The sequence below is a fragment of the Lates calcarifer genome, linkage group LG13, assembly GCF_001640805.2.
Source record: "Lates calcarifer isolate ASB-BC8 linkage group LG13, TLL_Latcal_v3, whole genome shotgun sequence".
In the NCBI taxonomy this organism is placed as follows: Eukaryota; Metazoa; Chordata; class Actinopteri; family Centropomidae; genus Lates; species Lates calcarifer.
This window is the reverse complement of record NC_066845.1, coordinates 1,104,352-1,122,559: the sequence shown is the minus strand read 5'-3', so window position 1 is coordinate 1,122,559 and position 18,208 is coordinate 1,104,352. Positions and strand designations below refer to the sequence as shown.

Below are 18,208 nucleotides of genomic sequence, written 5' to 3'. Positions count from 1 at the left end.
ACAGTTTGTTTGTATTTTCATTACTGTACTTTGCAAGCACTTATTGTTGCACTGTGCGTCTTCCGTGACATGCCTGCAGTAAAACACATGTCCAAATGTGGGAGTTTCATGTTTATGTAATTTCTTTTCTCTCAGGCAATCATTTTGGTCAAACTCTATTTTTTGAAAACCCTTGTAGGCCCAGCACAGTGCCGGTTTCATTATTTTAAAAGCACGAATCCACCAGCACCACCTCCTCTAAGCTGACTCACTAAACAAGCACCAACACGCACGTGTGTTGGATTTTATGCAAATTATGTCTGAAAACCATTCAATTAATCTGGAGCAATTCGCAGAGACTGTGCATGTACACCTTTGCCATAATGTCTTAGTCACTGTCCCCGAGAGAATTTGAAATAAATAAATAATAAATAAATAAATAAATAAAATAACACTCAAATTACCCCAGGGCTCACACTAACCTAGATTGTCTATTTCCAACTTGGACAAAAACTATCCTGCATTAGCCTGGGTTTTGGCTATGTGTCAGTAAGAGTATTTAAAGTTTAAGTACAAGAGGACACTTTCCTATATGAGTTTGTAGAACAAGTATGACTGTGTATGTGTTTTTGGATTAAAATGAGAGACTGAGACAAATAGGGCAAAAGGAGACGATGACAAAGAAAGAAAAAGAGAGACAAAGAGAAAACGAGAGGGAGGGAGGGAGTAAATGACCTAACAAGGGGAGAAAAGGTTGGGACTGATTTATCTTAATTTCTGCCCCTGGAGTCCATTGTTATAACAGGTGCAGACTGCATTTACTGTGTAGGAAAAAAATACAGGTGTGCACAGCAACAGGAAGTTTTTATTCCAGTGGTTCACCCAAAATTTTGCCTGTGTCATTTAAACAAAAGAAATTCCCACTTGTGTACCTGCATGTTTTTAATGTTATATGTCTAAGCACTGAACACCACAAAATAAATTCTTTCACACCCATGATTTTTTATAGAAGCTAATCTGACATGTTATAGCAGGAGGTGCCCTGTATTTAGGTGTGCCAGCTTCATGTGCCTAGTGGCTCAATGACATGTATTACTGGAACACTAAAAAAAAATGAAGCCATCGTTAATGTGATTAGTTACACCTGTTCTTTTTCTGCTATGCAATAACAAAGACTGATCAACTGAACTTGTTAAACCTTTCTAAAGGTGGAACAAATGAATATCTGCAAAGCACAACAACACAGAGAACAGAGAATGATGACGCAACAGCTGTAGTGGAAGAGTCCAAAGCTGGTTCACCACAAGATACTGAAACACAAGGTCAGGGCTTTTTGATCCAATTTCAATTACAAGCCACCAGTATTTAAGCACCTACAACAGTTTACAGTCTCATTCACTGACATGCACGACCCCTTTGCCTTCAAAACCTTTTGTTCCACCTTTATATTTACTACAGCCAGTTCAAGTGGATGGTCCTGCTAGCCAATAAGCCTATATCAGGAGTTAATGACAGGGTTGGGTGACTGGAGACCAGTCAATCAGAGGGTTAACAGGGTGTAATCTGTAAAGCACTGGCCCACACACAAGCCAAATTTAATCCATGAAGCTGGCCTAAGGTCACCGGGTTCAACAGAGAATCTGTCTACACCAGCTCACTTTCACGACAGCAACTTTCAACTGCAAAATGAACACATTCTCAGTGCTCACGCTGCCGGTGACAAACGATTTAGTTCACACGAGTCACAGTACACTTTGTGCCAATTTTACAATGCCCCCCCCCCAAAAAAAAGAACATTAGCTAATTCTAAAGATAGGTGTTCACCCACTAAAGGCATTCATAATGTGCATAGGTGACAAAGGAAATCTAACATTTCAACAAGGGTGATGTCTAAACCTCAGACACTGCAGTTTTAATACTACAAGAATACTAGAGGAAAAAGCAAAAAACATCAAAAAATAAAACACATAATTATTAATATTTTAGAAGCTTTTCCCACTGGGACATTTCCCCTGCTCTTGCATGCTTACACCATTACAGCGTAATCAAAAATAGCACAGTCACATGAACAAAGCAAATTATTCTCTCAGCTGGAGTATGATTTGTGGGAAATTTGATCTAAATAAGAGGTAAATTTGTGGCTGTTGAGTTCACACAAAAAATCTGGTGTTATGCTTTATTCCACACCGGCAGTGTGTTTTCCAACACAAGCACAGGTGAGGACAGGTCATGGTGGTGTTTCTTCCACCGAGCAGGAGGATATGATTAACATCTAGAGAGGCTTACATACAGTTGCTGATGGACAAATAACATTCAAGTCATGCCATGAAGAAATAAAAAAGAAGTGACTACCTCCTCTCTATCTATTAACACTTCAAGCAATCCTCACGAAACAAGGGAGACACAAGGTTTCTCCATGGATTAACAGACCACAAGCTCTATGGATGTTAACTCCTCAGTTTTGCAGCCTTTGTCCGTCCTGTAACTTTCAAATTTGTCATTAGCCAGAGTCCGTTACTTTTTCCCCATGGTCTGTGCTTCATCACTTTTGCACCTAGTTAGTTTCACTGCCTGCCGTCAGCTTACTATTCATGATATCCACAAAAATCATATGTAGATTTAAGCTTTAGTTTGGCATTAATGTGCATGAGGAGGATGGTTAGGCGAGAAAATGGGAAACTTGACAGTAAATTTCAACACAAATATGAGGGATTTATTGAAGATGTCCTGGAATACAAATACAGACTAAATAAAATTATATTCCTGTTGTTGATTAACAAAAAGGGGAGAGAAGAGGACAGACAGCAATTAAGAGTAAATGTCAATTAGGCTCGGTCAGTGAGGTCTTGGCCTTTGGGTGCCGGGTTGTTATAGACCCTGGGTGACACATCAGGCCTCTGCTTGTGCTAAAATGGTGTGAAAGCAAAAGACAGGCCATTCGATGAGTGCTGGTGTTTTCATCAATGTGTGTAACACTTACTGCCACTGGCCACATCCAGCCAGGCTCAGCTGGGACTCGGTGACTATATGGGCCATATTGACTAGGCAATAACCCAGGGCCTGTTTATGACACTATCAATTCCCAGCTGTATTGATTTTCATTGTGGCTGCAAAAATACTCTTCAGTTGCACACACAAACACATGACAGCTGTGGAATCACACATGCATACATATAAAAAAACACATACAATGTGCAAGCGTACTAGGATACATGTGTACACAATGACTAAAGACCTATGTTTTATGCAACTATAAACAAATTTTAAAATGCATACACACATATTAACTCATAAGTGGTGGTGTGAGACCGACCAGTCTGGGGCTGCCTGACATCAAGGCCACATGACAGCCAACACAGATTGACTATGATTTGCACCCGCTGTGTCATGGCTGAGGTTTGAGCCCTCTTTTCAAATATTCTGACCCTTCAAAGACTCAGTCGCTCTTTGCATGTGTGTCTTAGAGGAGACTCGTGCAGAGAGAGTCCTAGCTTTGTTCCCGACACCACAGTTACAAGTGCCGGTGGTCAAATGCCGACACCGGCTAGTGAGTCATCCTGCTGCTGTATCCCCATTCTGCTTTCCCACAAGGCCATGCAAAATGCATGAGAGTACCAGAGAGTTTGAGTGTATGAAAGACAATGTGCAAACACACATAGGCTTGGCACATGTACACAGCCATACACATACACGAAGAATGCAAGTAATCATTACATGAAGTGCTACAGTCATTTAATCAGCAGTGTGCATAGACACAACACACACACACACACACACACACACACACACACACACAGAGGGGCTTCTCCTCATGGAAGTACACACCAGCTGATCTAGTTTCAGCTCCAAGTGTGTGTGTATGTGTGCATGTGTGTGTAAGGGGAAGGCTGAGCGTCGAGTGAAGTGCTACTCTAAAGCCCAACAGGATTTTCCAATCAAGAGCAGCAGAAAGATTAATAGAGGCCTACTGGATGCACCGTACTGAGAGCAGTGCAAAGGAGAAATTGTTGCAATGAGTAGGACATGCAGCTGCCACTTGCTGAGTTTTTTTTTCATAATGAAATATTAAAGAGACTCAAATTAACAGACAGGTTGAGCTGCATTAGCTGGAGTGTGAGTGATGCTCTAGTGCCGTGAATGGTGGAGTGATGCAACCACTGTCCTTGCATGTGTCCACCTCTCCCAGACAGGATGAGTGAATCACGTTTTCCCTCATTCTGTCATCTGGTGCAAGAGCCAGAGAACTAAGATTTAGACCCCTTGCCTGAGGAAGTATCTTAATCTTTTCAACGGCCTTATTTCCCTAATCTGCCAACCAAGGTTTGCTGAATTCAGAGCAATACCGACAGCCCCTCCAGACAAAGCCAGAGCAGTGAACACAAGTCTATTCTAAATCCTCCAAACAGCTCAGCGAATGGATTCCATGTAAGACGTCTATGCAGGATGAACAAGACGCCCTCTCTGACTTTCTTGAAGGCCATGTTCTTGGAGGGAAAATGATGATGTCATGCAGTCATTTGCCGGGGCCTCACGGGATGGCGGGGGATGTTGTGATTCACAGTTATACATTTATGGCCAGGACTCCCACAGCTGTCAGCTTCATAATAGACTGAATAAAAATGTCCTGCAACCACTAGTGTATCACAGGGAGCCATTTTCTGAAGGAGCCTGTGGCTTTCAGTTGACCGTGAAGAAAAGAAAACCAAAAAAAGAAAAAAGAAAATGGGGTGTCAGGGTTTGTGTGTCAAAGCCTGCAAGTGGTTCCAGACAAACACCACAAACTTTGTCTTACTCACTGAATACTAACATGACACAGTGCCCCTATTGTCCTCATTTGATCAGTGTGATAGACGAGCCGTTAGTGTGTCATGTCAACACGGAAATGGCTTGATCATCACAGCACATCAGCTGAGGAGTGCCTGAGAAGGTGGTGGGTAATTTGACTCTAGCTATAATGCCTCAGTGGATGCTAAGCAGGAGGAGAAGCATAAACGTGCAAACCTGCAACCCTCCTTTGCCCAAAAAAGAGAGAATGATCAGCCAAAACGAAAGAGAAAGATAAGCGGAGGAAATTAAGCAGAGAAAACCCCAAAAAGGAAACATGCATCTAGGCCACTGAGTCATTTCCCCCGTGTTTTGCCTCTTCTTCCTCTACTTTTTCAAATATACACTGACAGTATAAATTATGTACATCATCACTGGGATTTATGCAGAGTGGGAGAGGGCCCATGGGTTTTAGGCCTTAGGATTTTAGTTTTTTATCCCCTGTAAAGTCTGCCCGCAATTAGTTTGGGAATTAATTCAGGCTCAGAACTTAGCCTCCCCCTTCCTCTTTTAGATCTGAACTGATTCATCCAAGCCTTTTACACACACACACACACACGCAAAAAGAGAGGGGGAGTAAAAAAAATATAATATCAGGCCTGTGGAGAACAGATTTTACCCACACAAATGCCTTTAAGGTATCACCTACGTAACAGTTATGTGGTTTAATACACTAAACTCAATGACATGTTTACTAATGCCATTGTTAGAATGGCTATTTGTCTGTGTCAGGCCAATTACATAAAAAAGATTCAATGTGCATCAATACGTCAACTGTAGCTAAAGTGACGAGTCTTTAAAACCTCAGGCACTGGCGTATTGATGGGTTTTGTTAAACGACTGTTTGTGAAACTATCCAATAAAAAGAGACGTGACCACAGGCAACAGCTTGGCTGGGTCAGACCAGGCTATATCACAGAGATTTCCCATTTCCATGAAGGTACCTGCAGTAGCAAGGCATCAGCACAACTTTGTTTTGTCATGTACAGGTCATATGTGCTTGTGTTTGCAGACATGAGTGATCTGAGGTTGCCTTCACTGATGTTCAACAGCCTTCAACAACTAGCAATCATAGTCATTATGGATCAATTTTTCCACTCACTCACCCACTTTCAGTGAAGAAATTAACTGTTTAGTTATTTATTACAATGTGGGAAAATCATGAACACTCCCTATTACAAGTTCTCACAGTCAGATCTGTAAATTGCTTGTTTTGTTTGACCAACCGTTCAACTTCAATTTATAGAAACATACAGGTGTAAAAGAAGCAAATCCTTACAACTGAGGAGAACAAGAGAGGGTTTAAGATTTGTTGCTTGATAAATTACTTGAACTATCAACCAGGTATTAAATTACTTTTGTTGACTGACAATCAAGTAATCTGTAAATACTTTCAGCGCTACCTTTAATACTGGCAATTTTATCACCACAGATTACATCACTGCCTTTATACGATCAATTATTAGACGAAAAGATTACTAAAAATGACGTGCATGAGTTTGAACCAGATGGCTTGTATTTGATAAACGCCCTCAACCATAATTGTGTGCACAGACAAGCTCTCTGTATGTAACTTTCTCACTTAGTATCAGTTTGAAGGAATCCAGCAGACTTTTAATGGCAAGTAGACTCACTTTCTTGCTCCAGGACATATGCAGGAAAATAGTCGTACTAGCCAGGCTTTAGATTTCAAGGACTTTGTCACTCCAATCAGTACACCACTCTGCTGCCTGTTCTTTATTTATTCCTCTTTTTTTCCCCTTCATCTGTAACATTCACTGTTGGTCCAGACTCGCTGTTCCTGGTGGGATCCATTAACTCAACCTCTCACACCCTGTCTCTTTGGGAAGGGAGAATGGAAAGGGGATTGGAGAGCAGTCACTCTTTCCTTCCAGTAAATGTTTCACTATCACTGCATCCTCCACTTGAGCTGTACAGTCCAACCTCACCAGTGCACACAGCTCAGACGTCCATGACCCCTATAGTCCACAAAACCCTGCAGTCCTATGTGCATTGCCAATCAATAATTAATCATGTAAATTTTTATACTGCAAATATTTGTCAGTAAAAAAGGAAGGGCCATAAATTAATAACAGGAACACTTTATTTATAACACACAGCCCAATAAATCAGGGTGAGAGAGATGTGTGGTTATGTTCAAGAGAGAATGAGAGGCATACATAGACAAAAGCTCTTAGACTAGATGGATGTCAGAGCGCGTCAGATGCAGTGGTCCTGCCTGGTGTCCATTATGGCCCTCAATCATGGTTATTATCTTGACTTTGTTTATGTATGTGTATGTGTTATGTATGTGTGGGAAAGAAGCCAGGGCCAGTATTCAGCCCTAGCTTCTTTAACTGTCCTCAAAGGTAGTTCATTTCCTGGTATTACTGTACAACTAAAAACTCCCTAGTCACAATGTCGGCCTAGACTTAGACATTATCAACAGTTTAAAAGCTTATCTATGAACAAATGCTTAATTATCTTCTGTGTGACAATGATCACAGAGTATCAACAAAACAAAATCCAGCCTGTGATTATTGGCGAGAGGAGTAACTTGAACCTTGAAATCTAATCTTGCAGTAATATTGGCCTGCTTCCTGCTCCTTCACTGTGAATTGATTAAGAATGCACAAAAGGCTTTCCTATCTGACATGACCGCTGTATCACACCAGGAAACAATAGCTGGACACGGGTCATGCAAGCTGCTGTCTATGAAAACCCAGGAAGGGCGTGTGCATGCAAGAGTTTCTTTGATACCCTCACGGCCTGATAATTTAACCATTTCCTCATTTTCCCTCAGGGACAATCTCATCCCTGCAATTATTCCAAAGTTCGTGGCCCCCTGGCTTTGTAGCACTGCACATCTGGTTCGTTTGTGAGTATGCGGTGAGCTTGTGTGTGCGCGAGCAAGAGAGGAAACGAGAATGAGTGAGGGAAGTAGAGGAGCCGGGTGTTGACTGGCAGAGTTCCCTCCAAGTCACAGTTTAATTGGACAATTGTTCAGTTTAACCTTGGGCTCTCTGGGTTCAGAAAGGCATACAAGGCTAACCTAATGTGGACTATTAAGCAAGAAAAGGGTGGCAGAAGCACTTGCTTTGGCTCGCCTTACGATCTATTTCTAATATGTTCCCCTCATGCAATATGACACACCATTCACATCCGGCCTGATGAATCAGGGGTTAATCAAGAAAAAGGTCAGCTGGAAAGATAATAGCAGCAACGATGGGAGGAGGCTGAATTGCAAGAAAATATCTGTGTTGCCCAACAGTAAAACCTCTACAATTTGTGAGCCTTGATGTTCACTTGCATTTAAAATCACTGTTGGGGGGTGTGGGGGGTTGTCCTGTGATAAACATATTCAGCCAGGCTGAGGCACAGACTTAACTAAAAATAAAAAATAAAAGTCACATTTATTCATTGCTGGCTTGCCAGTGCACAACACAATCTCCCCCAGATTCATCAGAGGCAAATCTCCACTTGACCCAATGGAGGCTGTCCAGTCGCAGCATTAGGGATGCACAGAGCTTGGGCAGAGGCCTAGTTTCTCTTGGGACTAGGGGGGATGGGGTGGGTTTGGCACACACTCTGGTAGCCCAACAGATGAGGACTTATCAAGCATTTACATCAGGATTCTGTAGCAGCCAGACCAAAAAGGTTCAGCACGATCTTGCCAGGCGACATCACACTTAAAAATCCCACGTCATTTAGTAATGCTATGGAATGAAAGTGTGACAGTGATCATTAAATAATGCCATGTTGCCAACATTGACCACTGAGCCTGACCTGGAAGTGCTCAAGCAACACACCAGTGAAACACGCTCTGTAATTGACTCTTAAAAAGAAGTGAAGGACAAAATCAGAAACATGTTTTAAATTATGATGTAGAACTGTGAGACACAAAAGCGCTTTGGGCAGGCAAAGAAAGCTCCCAAAATAGACCAGTGTGGTGCAGTGTATTACCTCACCCCCACTCACATCAGCAAACATGTCCATCACAATTATGCATCCTAAGCCTTGCTGACATGCCCCACTCTGCTAAGCTAGCAGCACATATAGTTTTCCCAGCTGGTTGGATGCAGGGGAGAGTCAGCAGTATGGATGCATGATTGTAGGCCTATGACATGACAATTTCAATTTTTTTAAAGATCCCTATTACAGTGAACCATATATTTCTAAAAATACATCTGCCTAAGCTCTTTCCTTCATTCTGCCGAGCTAAATTAAGCCCCAGACCCAGGAGGGGTGGTGGTGGGCAGAGATAACACAAGTCAGCCATCAGCAACGGTGACGTCTCTTTGGGTGATGATGATGGCTGCACATAATTCCCCAGCACTTCAACTTGGCCTAGTCATGGAAGAGCAGAGAGAGGCTTGCAGATTTCACAGGAGAGCTGGAGACAGATGTAGCCGGACATAATGGGGGTTGAAAAGAAGAGGGGCAGGCAGAGGGGCTAACTCATGGTCACAGCTGCAACCTCGCCAAAGGAGTGGAGGCGTGCTTCTAATGAAGGGCTGTGATCAAGTCGCTCGTGCTAACCTCCCACACCCAGTCAGGCTGACTTGCCAAAATGCCTCTCTTATGACAGAGGGTTTAGTATGTTTGAGGAGGAAAACAATGAGGGGAGAAACAATCCATGTAATGTATATGAAAGAATGACGTATTTAACAACCAATCTGTTCTGCATTTTGGCATAAAACATATCAATATTGCATGTGGTAAACAAATTAAGCCAGATGTCATGTTAGCAGAGAGTCTGTAAAATACTTGAGAAAGAAAAAAATTGAATGTGCCAGGTGCATCAAGGCTGGCCAGACCTCCAGACACAAGCAAGATTTTCAGCTGTTCAAAGGGTGACAGCTGGATCCACTGCTCGCCCAAGATCTAAACAAGATGGTCAGACGAAGACAATTTCCAGCAGTGCAAAGTGGCGAGTGAACAGCAGAAGTGGCACACTCACTGGGGAGGCATTTGCTGATGAGACATCTGTTGGGCCGTGACTTCCTCCCCTTCTAAACAGCTTTCAGTAGACCAAGACCATGACTCAGGTCTGCACCAGCTGCTGGGCCATGACTGGATCCATTTCACATTTTTCCTTGTGACTCCTATCATGGTCAGTGATGCGAATACAGTTTCCAACAAATGCACAAGTAAATGCTGATGAAAGAGTTTCTTATTATGACTTGGTCTTTTAGGCCTTCATGGACATGGACCACTAGACGGATGGTAAAAAATACATTTTGCTTAAGAGCTGAAGATGTAGATGAAGTAGTCTTCCAAACACACACATTTAACTGAGAAGCTAGATGGTTAAGTCTATCTTGGGTGCAAAGGCTTAAGAATCCACCCGCTGGGAACATGGGCATGTGCGTGCAGTCCTCACGTTTGGGTAATTAAATAAAGTGCTACTGCTACTGCAGATTAATCCCGCTACCAAATATTTGTACTGGTTCTCTCTCTTGCTGGCTTCACAAGACCACGATCTTGCAGTAGTGCAGAGTTTTGCTGTCTTTTGAAATCATCATTAAAAGCAGTACGCATGAACACATCTGCTAGTAGAGGAGAGGTGGGGGTAGGGAGGGCATAATTCTCATTGTCATCTGGAGACAGCATTCCTATATTAGACATGCTAAACCAGATCACTGCAGAACATTAAGCCTGACAGCAGCGCTTTAATATTTGATGCGCTCTGCTACCGTGGCATAAACCACCAAACTGCTGTAGCACCAGGCTAAACTGACAATTCTCTAATATATTTTTCAAAAGTCAACCTTCTGTCACATGGAAGTGGAGAAAAGTTCATCACTTTCAGCAGAGAGCTGTGAGAAATGCTGAGGTGGATTAGTCAGCAGGGAGGAGAAGTGTGCGTTTTTCAACAGGTTGCCCTAGATGCAAAGTAAAACCTGCCAAGACATTCACCATTGGCATCGAAAGAGAGAGAGATTTTTGGAAAATATCATCATGGTTGTCTTGCAGATATGTTGAGCTGACCTAGCACACAGCCAGTAAACTCATTACAGGGTTGGTGGCAAGCAATAAGACATATGGGCCTACCAGTGGGCCTGTCATGGTTCTTCGACAGCAGGGCAGGTAAACTTGTTAACTTTGACATCCAAATGACCCCGCACAAGAGGAGGAAGAGGACAGAAAGAGTTGGACAATCTGGGGAGACATCACTTGTTAGATAATAGCTGGGACAGAGATGGCTGTCCAAAACACTGTTTTCAGCGCTAATTAAAAAAGGCTCAGGTTCTGTAAGGCCACAAACCGGCATGTATGCCTTCTGGTTGTTCTTAAATTAGACAAGTCGAGATTCAGCTGAGACTGAAAGAGATTGCATTAGGCACTACAGCAGCACATTAGAAGAGCTGTGAAGCAGAAGCTAAAACAGGCACATAGAGGTCACACGAACAATTGTAACTATTGTAGCCTGTTTGACAGCACTGACTTTGGCTGTACAGATGAATTTGCTGAAGCCTGTAGAACATCTCAATGACATATGGACAGGAACCTGCAGAAATAAGAAATGTTTCTGATTAAGGAGTGGGGGTTTAAGATGTCTGTTTTGCTGAGTCCATTTCCTCCTTGTGAGGTTAATGTAATAATTTACAGCTCCTGTAAGAACAAATTCTCTCATCGGGATCAGATGTTAGGCACAGCAACAGGGCAATACACTCCAACACTTTCTCAAACACTCTGTAGCACATTGGATATGAGCCACCATGTGGGTTTGAATTTGGTCACTAAATTTGGGGATGTCCTTCCCACTGTTCTATATTGTGCTGCTTTGCCTTCTTCCTATGCAATTTAAAGGATTTTCATGGATTTGCTGCCTCCATGAGCAAATCCACCGATTCAGATTAAACAAATTTAGTACAAAGTGTAATAAATGCTGGTGTGGCCTCACTGTAATTACTGAATAACAGCCCTCCAGAAAGTTTTGGGGGTGAATAGTTTAAGAGAAGCACCTACCTATTGCTCTGCTTTATATTTTAAACTTTACTCACCCAGATTATCCAAACCCCTTTACAGAATAGGGCATGATTAAGCCTGCTGCCAGGCATTTAAACCTCCCCCCACTCATGTCAGGTCTGCTGGTAGTGTTGGGCCATGCCCACACTAAGCTGACTAAATTTGAAAACACACCTTTTTTCTCTTCTGACATTCCATCCATTCTAAACCAGCGCTTGTCCCGCAAAAAATGCTGCATCTTGAACCCGTCTCTCGTAGCAATAAAGATATGAAGCCAACTTTCTGTCACCTATGGTTTTCTCTGCGATTGCTCACTTTGAATGCCAAATACAGCAATCACACAGCACAGCTTTTGAAATTAATTTGGTTTTATTAACCTATGTCAGGCTACGTCACAATCACAAAACAGCAATCTGACCACCAGGGTCAGTGGACCAAAGTAGGAAATACAAATAAAAATAAAAATGGTTACCATGCTATTTTAGTAGTGTTCAGTTGTCTGTCAACAGAAACCAAAAAACAGGACCAACTACATTGCGCTGACTGCAGGAGTTAATTCTCGACTGTGGCATCATACTTTCATCATACAAAGCAGACATAATGCTGCTTTAATATTCTGTTCACCATCACCGGGTTTTCTTTTATATCCAATTTTTTTTCGGTAAACTTTGGTATTGAAACTTTACAGTGGTTTCTCGGGAAATCCTCTCACTCCAACAGCTGCCTCAGGCTCTTTATGCAGATCGCTCTCCAGGATCCTCTGTCTAACATCACCTACTATCTCAATGACTGTCACGTCCCCATAACCATCTCTCATATTGCAACTGGACAACTTTGGGTTAGAAAGACATTTTTAGCATCTAACTTTATGTCTGATGATAAATTGTTGGCAGCACCAGTATTACTGATATTTTCAGGTCTTCTCATATGACTAACATTACTAAATTTCTAATTGCTTTTGTCTGTTGATTTCTGAACGCAGAACAAGGCTTTGCAAAGTGAAAGTCTTTCCTCTCTTTGGTAACATTTTTGTGATTGAGACCTGTCCAAGGGAGCCAAACAGGTAGTCTTGTATGGCAGTTTTGTGTTGATTATGCTACTGATGAAATCTGAAAAACATGCAACTCGTCATGAACAGTCAGCATTCATCAGGTTCCTAAGTTTGTGAAGTTAAGACAGGTTGGTGAACCCAACTTGGAATGCTTGTACATTTACAAATGCACACTGTTTACTATGAATGTACTCGCACATAATATGGGTTTTGGACTATTTGTTATAAGAAACAAGATAATGTCACCTTAGACCGTTTGAAATTTTAAAGGGCTTTTTTTTTTTACTATTTTATAGAATTTTATAGACAAAATGGTTAATCGTATAATTGGAAAAAATAACTGGCAGAGACACAGTCGTCAAAGTTTAGTAAATATCAAGACTTTCTGATATGACACAATCTTCCATGACCATGTTGCCAGCATAGCCCTAAAAAAAGTGTATTCTCACAGTCTGACTTGAGCCTGACCTTGAACACAATTTAAATCAGTCCCATGTGCAAATGGGTGCCTGCCCTTAGTGTGAGCATAGGCTCAGCTGGGAGCATGTCCAGCTCACACCCCCACCCCACCCCCTGTGTCTGACAGCGACATGAGCCAATTGTCAAGAGCAGCTGATGTGTCCTTTCCCAGTGCATCCATCAGCTCACACACACACACACCACTGGTACTCAAAAGGATTTGTGCAAATTCATGAGAAGACCCCTGGCTAGCGTCTCAATAATCTCTCACACAGCTCTATAAAAAGAGATGACTGTTAGCAATATGCTTAAGACTGCCTTTGCCTGTCTGATGGAAGCTTGTTGTCACATTACATATAGAGTGTCATCAAGTGTTCAACAAAGGCCAAATGACATGAGCACATCATCATTAATCCAAAATACTGAACAATAGTATATTGATTATGTGCCTATTAAAACAGATTCTCTACAGTTTACACTTTTTGGTCTCACGTTTCACAACCTGCACTATAAAAACCATTCACCTCACCAGATGTGGCTAACCTCAGTTGGGTCCCATTTTACAAGTAACAAACTGAGTGCGTCATAACCTGGGTATTATCAGTCAGTCAATCCAGCCTGGATAAGTGAAACATTTACCTTACAATGGCATTAACAGAGTAAAATCATAAACGCCAAACTGCCCTAGATACATACTAATAAGGAAGTGTGTCACTTTCTGTTCCCTGTCTCGCCTGCATAATCATTAGGTTGCCAATGAGACTCCTAGATATGGGTGATGTCAACGGGGTAGAGGACTTGCACAACAGTCCTGTGCCCTTTGAACGGAGAGGGCTGAAAACTAAAGTAGGGCACTGAAACTCTTGAGTAGAGACTTTTTGGCTAAAAGACTGTAAAGAAAAGCACAAACCCTGACAACCTCTTTCCTCAGAATATCATATTCTCTTTAACTGACATCAGTTTGATACTCCTTACTCAGCATTATGCCAAGGCGAGTAACTCTATTCTACTAAACAAAATGTGTGTGAAATAACTTTATGTGGATTTAGTATCCACATGTCTGAACCTCTGAGCAGAAAGAAATACTATAAATCGACCTGAATGACGTGCAGGTGCAATGACATAATGTGAGATTAAATTCTGTTCATCTGTGCCTGAAATTGCGTGGGCAGTCTTCTTAAAATAAATCTTTACAAATGACACAGTTTTAGCAGTGAAAACCCAGGTCTGCTGCCTTTCACTCATGCGCTCTACACACAAGAGATGACATCATGTTGGGTCAGCTTGGGTTTTAGTGCTCAGCTTGCTCTCTACATCTGCCATTTCGAGCGCGTCATGTTAGCCTACATTTACTTTTAACGCTGCTTATTTAACCGAGCGCTGACCGTCCTGCATGCAGGTGACGACCTCCTGCGGCGTTCACGGCCAGGAAGGACTTTTTGAAATAATCTTTTTTTTTTTTTTTTTTAATTAATGACGTGCAATTATTGTGTAAATGCAAGCCAATATTACAATCCAAATCGTAAAAAGAAAAAGTGTCAAGAGTGCACGCAATGCTCGACTGCAGCGAGACGTAGTAATGTAGTAAATGCGGTTCGGGGTCATGTGTAGTGGACGTTACACCGAGCCATTGTGACTGCGCGTTGATAGTAAAATCTCACTCACAACAATGTAGGATGCAATGGAAGGTACCACAGTCATTTTAGATGTGACAGACTCATACACACTGACCCACATTGCATGACAATGCTAAAATAACAACCCCGAACAAGTTTATATAGCGTCAAGCTGTCTTTAAAAAAACCTTCAAGCGCACACTTCATGACAACCGGTCATCCGTTTTTGCTCTTCATACTCACCCCCCCGAGGAACAAACCAAACAGGAAAGCGTCTTCTTCCCCCCGAGTCAGTTCACAGCGTAAATATCCAAAATTCAGCGTAGATTTTCCAGCAGGTGCAGAGACTCGTCAATCAACAAAACATGCACTACGCTCAAGACCGTTAAAAAAAAAAAAAAACCAAACCTACGCACTTAACCCCCAGCGAGCTGATGCTACTCTCCGTACTCACCACCTCTGAGTAAGAGTGGCGTTCAAACAACAAGCCGAACAACGTCGAAACCAGGCGATGGTGGTCATTTCCAACTTCAGGTGCAGCCTAATGAGCGCTGTTTCTCGTTTATATCCACTTTTAACCGCTTTGACATTTAGCTACGGTAGCTTAGCCCTTGAGACAAGAGGAAGTGTCATTTCAGTTTGAGAGCGCCAGGCTATGTAGCACACACAAGACGTTAACCGTTTGCGGGGGGAACAAACAAGAGACAGCGCCACAACAACAGACAGAGAGAGAGAGAGGAGAGAGAGAGAGAGAGAGAAAACGCTCACCTTTCGTAAAAGTCGCCGTTGTTGGAAAGCGTACGCACTTCAAGAGCATTTAGTCCGACTCTGAAGATGTCGGTGTGACTTTTGCGAAGTGCTGTCAGTTGGTCTGGACTTCCTGAATGACGGAGCAGCAGGAGCACAACCCCTCGCTCGTGTTTGACAGCTAGTTTGACAGACGGGCGGAAATAAAGTTGTCACATGTGGTGAAGGATGTGCATTTTCCAGCCCGCGTGTCTTATTTTCTTGCGCTGAATAAATACCAAATTGATTGTTTTTGTGAGTATCTTTTGCTCAATTGGTTCACCCGAATCAAACGTAAAAATATACAGCATTACGTATCGCTCCGGTGATGTTGTTTTGATTAACAAGGTAATGAATTAAAAGTTAACGACCAACAATCCTATACCTTATTTTCTTTGCAAATCATCAAAGATGCATGCACTGAGTCATCCCGATTCTGTTGCAACTTCGGCGATGGCAATCCAGCTCCTCTCTTGAATACAACCCACTTAATACAATGCTGCCACCTGCTGCTGCTTATTTGAAGTTCAACTGTAGCACTCAGTACTAGTTTCATCACATCAGTTATCAGTTTAAAAAAAAAAAAAAAGCCATGAGGATGTACCTGGCTGGGCGAAAATGTGTCCTTTGTACAAAATAAAAGACTGAGAAAACACCTCTTTATTTGTGTTTACTTTATAGTATTACTGTATCTATAGAAGCAAATAATAACAGTAGTAATTTTAATCTCGAAGGCAACTGAATACATTTTCATGGATGGATTATAAGACAATGGGTGGCTGGAAGCAGACTTCCAGAAGGCCCCAAAACCCTCTTATAGAGGGGCAAGACGTTCAGACTGAAAGAGATGCAAAACAACTGTAAGAGACATATGGTTTTGTTTGGCATTTCTTTGTTGTCATTTTGTGCTTGTTTGTGGGTGTGTTATGTCCGGAGATATTCACAGTAGGCCTGTTCCTTGGTAGCCCAAATGTTCAAGTTTGATTTTTTTTAACTTGAATTATTGTGTACACAGTGCCTTTCAATTTGTTTCAGATGATGCCGCTGCAATGCTACCTCAGTGTCTTACATGTCCATATAACATATTACAGTAAAACAAAGGTGCATGTCTCCTGACAGACTAGACTCTGAAATACCACATTAGACTGGTAAACATCTGCAAGTAGATGGTGCTGACATCATAGTAATTCAATTTAGAGCTGCAACTATTTATTATTTTTTTTAGCATAAACTATTGACTATGACATATTCTAAACTGTCTGTTAGAGTTTCCAGTAGCCCAGGTGCATGTGTGAATGCCTTGTTTTGTCTGAAAAACAGTCCAAAACCTAAGGAGTTTCAGGTTATATGTAAAACTACAGACACATCAGTGGATTGTTCCATTCCATGGACCTCAGGGTTATGAATATAGTTCCCATCCACCGTAGGTCTGCTACACACCCCAGATGGGACTTGAACCCACAATCCCTTAGGAGGCCAGTGCCTTATCCATTAGGCCACTGGGGCTCTATGTGTTAACCTGCAGCTGTAAGCATGCCACTGTTTCCTGGTGATAACAATAACAGTAATCCCTCTGACATTGGTTCAGTTTCTATGAACAAGGAACAGCTTTTGTGTGAAGTACAATCAGTGAGTCATGAAAGTATGAAAGTGCTCAGTGTCTGCCTGATGTTGTATCCTACACTGCACATTAATTGCTAGCCCTACAAAACATCAGACAAAAGTTGTATTTAAAAAATGCCTGTTACATATTCTTAAAACCCAAGGTCTTTAAATGTCTTGCTTTATCCAAAAAGTTCTAAACCTAAAGTTGACTGAGAAAAATAGCATATATATATATATATATATATATATATATAAATAAGAAGCCAGAACCCGTGAATCTTTGCCATTTTTTGGTGATCCTCTTCTCCAGTTGTCACATTAATGTGAATCCTGTCCTTCCTGGAAAGCAGTACTGATGCTACATAGATTAATGGATTTATCTGTTTTGGATTATATATTTGCAAGACCTATAACAAACTATCAGCATTACAAATACCCACAGGAATCTAAGCATAAGAGTAGACTTTGGTTGAGGATTATGTTAACAGATGTTAAGGCTGTATCTCATGTGTGAGTTTGTGGACCTCAGTGTTGTAGTTCCACACCAGTAACTGCAGATGTTTTCCCCATGGTATGATGAGACTGTCAGTGAGCATTTGTGCATACCTATAAACACAGGACCATAGCTGCCCCATAGGACAAGGCAGGCTTGCCCTCCCCCAAAGGTAAACAATTTTGGAAATGTTTCATTCACCTCCAAGGGAGCTTACATTCAACACACACAGCAGTACACACTTAGACATACACTGTTTTTGGACACCAAATACATAGACGAATGGAATAAATAATCATTGTGTCAAAATGGAATAAAATATTTTATTAAGTATTATGATCCTTGTGCTGTCGGTGAAGGCTTTGAAACAGTCTTTATCCCAGAGTGTTGGGAGATAACATAACTTGCATTTCCCACATAACT

General features: G+C 41.8%; 1 protein-coding gene across 3 annotated transcripts in view; it reads right to left on the bottom strand.

The window, feature by feature from the left end:
* The window catches only part of taok3a (TAO kinase 3a), a 64,582-nt gene extending 48,742 nt beyond the window's left edge, over positions 1–15,840 (bottom strand). For 2 of the 3 annotated variants that reach the window (XM_051074882.1, XM_018703938.2), the window contains exon 1: positions 15,670–15,840. The gene's annotated coding sequence lies outside the window, so the exon portion shown is untranslated. Of the gene's footprint in view, positions 1–15,144; positions 15,609–15,669 lie in introns of those variants that run through there. The other variant, XM_018704002.2, reaches the window with a different exon arrangement.
* Positions 15,841–18,208: the final 2,368 nt, after the last annotated feature.